Source organism: Peromyscus maniculatus, chromosome X (genome assembly GCF_049852395.1).
Source record: "Peromyscus maniculatus bairdii isolate BWxNUB_F1_BW_parent chromosome X, HU_Pman_BW_mat_3.1, whole genome shotgun sequence".
NCBI lineage: Eukaryota > Metazoa > Chordata > Mammalia > Rodentia > Cricetidae > Peromyscus > Peromyscus maniculatus.
The window spans coordinates 143471907-143479812 of NC_134875.1; positions in this window are offsets into that span (position 1 = coordinate 143471907).

Genomic DNA, 7906 nt, shown 5'->3' on the forward strand with positions numbered 1-7906 from the left:
GACATAATATAGAATCATAAAATGAAAAGATTTCTAAACATGAATATGAGAATATTTAGGCTAGGATAAGTGAGGTGGGTCATTTATGATAAATATAGGTGGCATCATTCCATGATCAGTGGACTGAGTCTGCATAAAAAAGAAGACATCTAGAAGATCAGAAACATTCATAGCTCTCTGCTCCCTGGTGCCCTCACAGAGTGACCAGAAGCCTCATAGTCCCTATACCATACACTCTCTGCTGTTACAGTACCCTCAAACTGTGAGAAAATAATGTTCAAATATCCACTCTTTCCTTTCTTTCATCATGTCAGACATTTGTTACAATGAGACAGGAAAGTAATGTAGAAAAGTGGTCCTTGGAATAGAATTGTTCTAGTTAATGTTATTAACCTAACCATGAACTTATTAAACTTTTGAAATCAGTACTTGTGTAATGTGGAAATATTTGGACCTATGCCTTAGAAATGCACTCAAATGTTCTAAAAAAAAGTGTTTAATTGTCCATTCCATGGGGAATATGCAATTCTAGAAGGATGTGGAGAGGTGGGAGCTGCTCATGAGTATTCAAAGACGATCAGGGACTGTAAGGTGAAAGGGGCCAGTGGTCGTTCATGTTCTATGCTGACACAGAGCTGGCTGCATTTTACCTGTGTCCTGAATGCCTGAATATGGCTGAACTTAAATTTGTAGAATAATTTGTCTTGTGGAGGACATTACAAAGCAGAATCTCCTTCAGGTTGTGGCACAGGAAATGATAAGGACTCTTACATAGGTTTATAATACAAAGAAAATCAACAATTGGAACTAAAACCACAGTCATTTAAAAACAGAGAGCCCTAATTGAAATCTGTTAGAAAAGTCCTTGGCAGCTGTGCTGTGGGATGTTCTGTATTGCAAATGTGTTGCTCTGATTGGTTAGTAAATAAAACACTGATGGCCCAGTAGTCAGGCAGGAGGAGGTATATAGGCAGGACAAGGAGGAGAATAATTCTGGGAAGAGGAATGCTGAGTCAGATACACTGCCAGCTGCCATGATGACAAGCTGCATGTGAAGATGCCAGTAAGCCATGAGCCATGTGGCAAGGGATAGATTTATGAAAATGGATTAATTTAAGCTATAAGAACAGTTAGCAAGAAGCCTCCCATGGCCATAAATTTTGTAAGCAATATAAGTCTCAATGTTTACTTGATTGGGTCTGAGTGGCTGTGGGACTGGCAGGTAACAAAGATTTGTCCTCACTGTGGGCAAGGCAGGAAAACTCTAGCTACACAGCTGGGATTCACCCGCTTGTGGATGTACCTCCCTGTGGTCAGTACATAGAATACTTTCTTTTCCCAAATGGAGGGCATTAGGATACAGTTACAATTAAATCAAAGCAAAACAAATAGCTTATTGTCCTGCATGTGGTATTAATCCAGGAACTCCTGGGCTCCAAAGGACATAGTAACTCCCTGTTCTCTAGATTTGCAATCCATAGCATGCACCTTATATCTCGTAGGCTCAGGTGGCTCTACTGCACATCTGTTTTTATATTTGGTGGTCATACCATGGTAGTGGCATGTCCACTAATTTGAGGTCTCCAATGCAAGTGGGCTGCACTTTTACCAATAGCCTCTCTTGTGCCCTTTTCAGAGACTTTCACGCTGCCAGATTGTGTCTAGATGCAATCTTTTTGTTACCCATTGAATCCTGGTGTTTGTATATCCATTAAGACTGCACATTCAACAAAGGATTCTTATGCTCCTCACAGTCCTAACTCTCTGATGCTATACATGTCCCATTCATGCTTTCAACACCAGTACATTCTAGGAGGATAATATATATTTTTAGGTTTGTTTGTCAGCACAAGGTATAGTATTGCACCCCTCTTGAACATATCACATGAGTGATTATCCTCAGAAAACATTTCCCACGAGATTTTCCTTCAGAGATGCTGATCTCTTTCAATTACAGATGATTACTCCACCCCAGCCAAGTAGAATCAAAATGCTAACTCAAAAATTCATCAAATAGTCCTGTTAGAATCCTTCCTTCCGGGCTAAACTTCAAAGGCCAGGCCTCCATTATCTGTGCTGCTCTTACCATGATAATCTTCCAAGATCCCATAAAACAGCACACTGAACTCTTAGCCTTGAACACCTTTTCAGCATCAAATTCAAAGGTCACCATAGTCTTCCCAAATAGAAACAGTGTGGTCTACCTCAGAAATACAGTGTTCTGGCACCATTTTCTGTCTTTGTTTGGATGTCAATTGCTGTAATAATATAAAACCATAAACAAAAGAAACTTTGAGATTACAGGATTTGTTTGATATTATATGTCTGGATAACAATCTATCACTGTTGGAAATCTGAGCAGGAACTCAATGGCAGAAACCTAGAGGCAGCAGCACAAACAGAAGCCATGGACTAAAGCTACTACTGGATTGTGCCTCATGGCTTGTATATCCTGCTGCATTATACACACCAGGACCACCTGCCAAGGGGTAATATTATTCACAATGATTTGAACACTTCTATATCCATCCTTACTTATGATAATGCCCCACAGTCTTCCTTACAGTTCAGTCTTATCAAGTCACTTGCTCCTTTGTTAGTCTCTCTTTCCTGGGAGCAGCCATACACCCACACATTAAGGTAGTGAAGAATACAGAAAGCATATGTGAACCCTCTAATGGCCTCTTCCTCAAAAGGGGCACAGACTATTTTTATGGGTTTTTTTTTTGGAGGAACAGTAGTCAGGAGCTACCACCAAAGGTGTTTCACGAGACAGACAAAAATTTGTACAAATTGGAAGAAGACAAATTGAGACAGATATTGGCTGACATGGCCATTGACAGGCAGAGTTGAAGATATGATATTTAGAACGGGAATACAAAAGCCACAGGAGAGAGAATAGGAACATCCTAAGGCTCTCTGACAGAACATGACAGTGGAAGACCCTAAGTGCAGCTGAAAGTGAAAGTAAATGACAGATTAATATAGGAGCAAAGAAGCAGTAATCACAGAGGTAAATTACAAAAGCACGGACTTTATAAGAACAGACAAACAGTTGCCATCAAGGGGATGGAACAGCACCCCAGAGGTTGAAGTCTGCCCTAGGGCTCTGGATAAGACTTTTTATAGGCTCTCCTGGCTCTTCCCCTCAGGAAGTCATCTTCTCCATGATTGGTCCTTCCCCAGGAAGGACCAAGAGGCTGTTTTCCCCCTTTGTTATCCACTAGCATTTTCTGAGTGTGAAAGCCTCCTGTAGAAGGGAACAACATCAAGGGCAAGCAACATCCCTTATTAATGGGATCTTTTTCCTTTTGTAACCATCACAAGTTCCCCTGAACCCTCTCATAACATCCCTGTTAGAGATGAAGATTGAGTGTCATTATGGGTGCAATGTTTGTCTCGGTATTTCCTCCTGATAGGAGATGAAGTTTTAAGCATATACCAGAGAAAGGAAGTCCATCCAAGCATAGTTCTTAGTTACAATCCAGAGGGATCCAGTAAAATTCTCTGGTTTCCACAGATCCATGGCTCCAGACAGTCATTTGATGACAGTGCATTATTTGATAGAGGCAACAGTTCTCACCTAGAAATAGTACAAGCATTAGAATAACTATAAGTCCCGTGATTACAAAAAAAAAAAAAAAAAAAAAAAAAAAAAAAAAAAAAACATTTTTATCTTTCTTAGAGGAAAAATAAACAATACAGGCTAGAAAATCCTCCAAAACCCTCTACAGCAGTGGTTCTCAACCTGGTAGTTGGGACCCCCTTGGGGGATGCATATCAGATATTTATGTTATGATTCAGAAAAGTAGAACAATTACAGTTACAATGTAGTAATGGTATAATTTTATGGATGGTGGTCACCAGAATAAGAAGAAGTCCATTAAAGGGTCATAGTGTTAGGAAGGTGAAAATAGGTTTAGATGTTTAGAGCTACTGCACCAAATGTTTCACAGACATCAAAGATGACTTTGAAGATTTCCCTTTGGATTTCATCTGTTGCAAGATATGCATGAGGAAGAGAGCACAGGTTTGATTCAAGAGGTAAAAACCTACTCATCTCCCAAGTCAAGCTGAAATTTTATCCATCCTGTTGTCTGACAGCTATAAATTTCCATCGATGAACATATGCCCACACCATGATTGATGACATGGAGAATTTAAACATTCAAATGCTTTCCTAGAATCAATGTGTATGCTTGAAGGATCAGATTTCCTGCTGCTGCAATTCCATTCCAGTATTTTGTCTACACTAAGATGTTAAATGTAGTTCTTTGCCAAAATGTCTCATCAAGTGTAGTGTTGATCCTATTGTTTGTGTTAGGACAACCAAGATAAAGTGCTATACTTTGAATTCCATGAACAAAAACTGAGGTTGAATTGGCAGCCCCAAAGAAGGGAAGGTGCCTGAATGAGTACATTCGTGAGTCAATGTGAAGAGATTTAAGGCTCCGTTCCCTCTCCAGAGTGAATGGGAGAATTTTATAGTTATGTAAAAGATGTCGGTAGAGGGACTACCAGTTCTCAAAATCTAGGACTCGAGATTCTGAAGAAACCATGACCATAAATAAAGCCTCAGTTGATTGACAGTCTAGGAGAGTGGATGTTAGTACATGCTGAATGTATTCAGAACTCGGGTATATTTTCTCTTCTACCATTCCCTAGTAAGTAACTCAAGACTAACACAGGTAGGCCTTTCACTAAGATTCCTTTTATCCACTCTTGAGATCATCAATCTGTATTCTGCTTTTACATTACACTTTTCCTCTCTGAGACACATAAAGGAGCTGAATGGACAGTTAGACTTGTTGTATTTTTACCGTCATCACTCTTCACAATTAGATTCCTCAGGGGCTCAGTTCTGGTATCTTTTCCCTTTGTTTTACAGTTTGTACAGTGGAAGATGTACATTAGCCTTATTCTTGGTTTTGAATGAGTATGAGCAGCAAAAATAGAGATGTGGCAGATACATAGCAAAACCTCCTTTAATCTATCCTTATAACCTTCTGGAGAAAGTTACAACAAATAATTCTAATTAAAATTAGGCTTCTGTATTTACTGACTGAGAAACTTCTAGGTTGAAGGCCCTCTATGCCTTCTCCACAGATAATCATCCCAGGACCTTTTATTAATGATGATTGATTTTATGTCAGAAGATAAACAAGAGTAGTTTTTATTTGCAATAAGTTATCCCTTAGCTGTCTTTAGGGGTCATAGTGTCTGGGCTCTTACACTGTTTGTATTTCTCCTCTTTCCTTGTCACAGTGTCATGCTATGAACTTTGCAGGACATTTTGAAATAGACATGCTCAGACCTAAAATGGCAATGTCAACTCCCATTTTCAGATCCATCTTCTCTCTGAGATTAATTAGCATCAGACAATTCACTAACATTTCCCATGTACAAAGGCATTTGCTTCTCTATAAATCAGAACTCCAAAATGTATTAGAAACAGGAAACTGGCTGCTGATTATGGTGACATCTAGCTGAGTACAAAGTGCATCTCTTCCTTATGACTTTCCTACCTAGAATTATATACAAGATTTATGTATGACCAGGCATTGATAAAGAAGGCAGACAAGAGGAAGACAATTTTTCCTTCCCTTCTACAATGCTTCAAGGAATGGAACATTTTTACCTCAATAGGTCAAAATCTTATCCATTCAAAGTTCTTAAGTCAATGTGTGCTTGGCATCTGGGGAAATAATCAGAAGAAGAAATCTGGTGTGTCATAGGGAAAGATGCTCAGCCTTTTCACAAGAAAGTCTCATCTCACAGACAAAATCTATGACATCAGGATTTAATTGGCATATCTTATTTAACTCAGAGTGATTCTTAAGGTAGATGGCATACAAGACAACTCTAACATCTTTACTTTTCCTTTTCCGTTTCAGGATGGTATATTATAAGATTTAGGCTCCCTGTACAGAGTCTTTCTTTCATTTATTTGATACATTTCTTTTTGCTGCTATAGATTAAACAGCCATTTAGTAGCTTCTTATCTATATCATGTCTGGAAATACCATGATGGATTAGCCAGCACCAAAGGTCCAGACCAATCATGAGACCTTAAAATTCACCTTTCCTTTGCTGACGATTATGGTTCAGGGAGTTATGAACATTGCTTTGGCTATACTGCCCAATAAAATATGTACAACCACTTTGCCTTTGGCAATTCTGTACTACAGCCTGGTCCCATCTACTCTGGTGACCCAAAACCCATTACATTTAATTCATCCAACTGAGCAGCAGAGTCTCCAACCCTATCTGTCTGGCATAAGAAAAATAAAGACAACAAACTTCAAATGTGCTAGTACCCCTCTCATAATTTTGTGTTACATAGGATTAGTGAAGGGCATTTAACAGCCAGCAGGCAGGGCTCCTGTGGGAAAGCTCCCAATTCACCAAGACCCATCAGCAGACCCTGCAATCTAACACTCTGCCCTCATACCCATCTGCCCAAGTTCCTAGCCACTTTCTGAGGCTTAAAACCAACCCCCAGCTCTCATCGGGCTTAGGGAGAGAGCTCTCATTATTCAAAGAGCTGTCATTGGACCAAGAGTAACCTCAGGAGACAGGGAATCTGCCAGCCCTCATTAGACCAAGAGTGGCTTTCTGAGAAGTTGTATCTGCCACCTCTCATTGGACCAGATAGGCTTCCTGAAACATAGAATCTATTGGCTCTGACTGGACCAAGAGCCCTGATAAGACCAAGAATGTATCGATGAGTCACAGAATCAACTAGCTTGGGTCAAGCCAAGAGCATTTCCCTAAGACACAGAATCTGCCTGTTCCAATTAGACCAAGAGCTAAGGTTAGACTCAAAAGGGCCCCCTGAGAAACAGACGCAATAAGCACAGAGGGGACCAACAGCAACTCCCTCAGACACAGGCACCTCTTATAGATTTTAGAGGAGAAGGACAGTTGTCAAAGCAGAAGTACATAAAACAACACAAAGAACAATACTGCATCACCAGAACCTAGGCCTCCTCCAACAGCAGGACATGACCATCACAATGTACCAGAAGCAGAAGAGAGCAAACTTAAGAATAGCATCATGAAGATGCTAAAGGCATTTCAAGAAAAACAATGATAAATGTAATTGAGGAAAAGACAAACAAAAAAGTGGAAGAAATCAAAAAAGAAATTGAGAAAAGGACAAACAAAAAATTGGAAGAAATCTATAAAGAATAATAGGAAAGACAAATAAAAATTGGAAGAAAGCAATAAATCCCTTTTTAAAAAATCATGAAAAAGCTATTAAACAGGTGAGGGAAACAGTTCAAGACCAGAAAAGGGAAATAGAAACAATGAAAAAGACACAAACAGAGGGAAAGCTGGAAATAGAAAATCTGAGTAAACAAACAGGAAACACAGATGCAAGCATAACCAACAGAATACAAGAGATGGAAGAGAGGATCTCTGGTGTAGAAGATTGAATAGAGAAAATGGATTAGTCATTCAATGAAAATACCAAAGCCAAAAAAAGACATAACACAAAATGTCCAAGAAATGTGGCATACCATGAAAAGACCAAACCTAAGAATAATAAATAAGGATAGAGGAAGGAGAACAATACTAACTCAAAGGCACAGAAAATATATTGAACAAGATCACAGAATAAAACTTTCCCAACTTAAAGAAAGAAATACCTATGAAGATACAAGAAGCCTATATAAGAGCAAACCTGAAGAGACCCCCTCCCCCAAAAAAGTCCCCTGGCCACATAATAATTAAACAACTAAACCTACAGAATAAAGAAAAATACTAAGAGCAGCAAAGGAAAAAGGCCAAGTGACTTATACAGGGAAACCCATCAGAATAACAACCAGTTTCTCAATGGAGATTTTGACAGCTAGAAGGACGTGGACAGATGTAATGCAAACACAAAGAGACCATGGATGCA